We start from the raw sequence: 985 nt of genomic DNA on the forward strand, positions 1-985 counted from the left end.
TTAATTTAACAGACCTTTGAAGTTTGGGCAAAAACTCGTGGACGTGATGTGATTTTGTGCTTTTGATTTTTTCATATGGTGATTGTGAAACACGTAACACCTCACTTACATGATTTTATGGTGAAATTGGTTATTTTTCATATTAATCAGGTAAATTTTGATCAAGAACAATACACTGTGGCTTTAATTCAGAGTAAGCGGCGTGCAGGAAAAATAGACTTGGCGCCAAAACGATCGCGGCACTGCCGCCTCTGCGTGCGGTGTGAATGCTCTAATCTGTTAACATGGGCGCAGAAAAAAATACACGCTGCCGGTTTCACACTGCACGCGTAAGCATGCGTCCGCAAGTTCGCTTGGGTGCGCGCGGCAAATATGACGTCATCGCCAGTATGGGATTACAATTCTGCCACAATTCTGCGAGCAAAAGATCATATTTTGAGCGCGCAAAAGTGCGTTTTGCATGCGCGCGAACTGAGTTTTGTGGAGCAAATGTTTGTCTCACAAAGAAGAAAGTATTTCGAGCGCACGAAAATCAATTTTTCATTTAAAGTAAGTTTTTGGATGTGTGCAGACCTTCTCTTTTGCGCGTGCAACGTTTCACTAGCTTGCTCACCTGATGCCCCAACCTCAGTGCTCGCTAAATGCCAACAGCTGCGTGCTCAACACAACCCAGCAATGTGCCATAATTCCAGCCAATCAGAGACCGAGGCTGCTAAATTCTGATTGGCTGCCCTGACAACCAATCACAACATTTCTTGCATCACCTCGACAGCAGAAGAGGAAAAATACAGTGGAGCACGCGAGCTGTTGGCATTTAGCGAGCACTGAGGGCGGGGCATCAGGTGAGCAAGCTAGTGAAACGTTGTGCACACATCCAAAAACTTATTGTAAATGCAAAATTGATTTTCGTGCGATCGAAATACTTTCTTCTTTGCGAGACAAACATTTTCTCCACAAAACTCAGTTCGCGTGCGTGCAAAACCCA

Source organism: Sinocyclocheilus anshuiensis, unplaced genomic scaffold (genome assembly GCF_001515605.1).
Source record: "Sinocyclocheilus anshuiensis isolate Anshui unplaced genomic scaffold, SAMN03320099.WGS_v1.1 scaffold418, whole genome shotgun sequence".
In the NCBI taxonomy this organism is placed as follows: Eukaryota; Metazoa; Chordata; class Actinopteri; order Cypriniformes; family Cyprinidae; genus Sinocyclocheilus; species Sinocyclocheilus anshuiensis.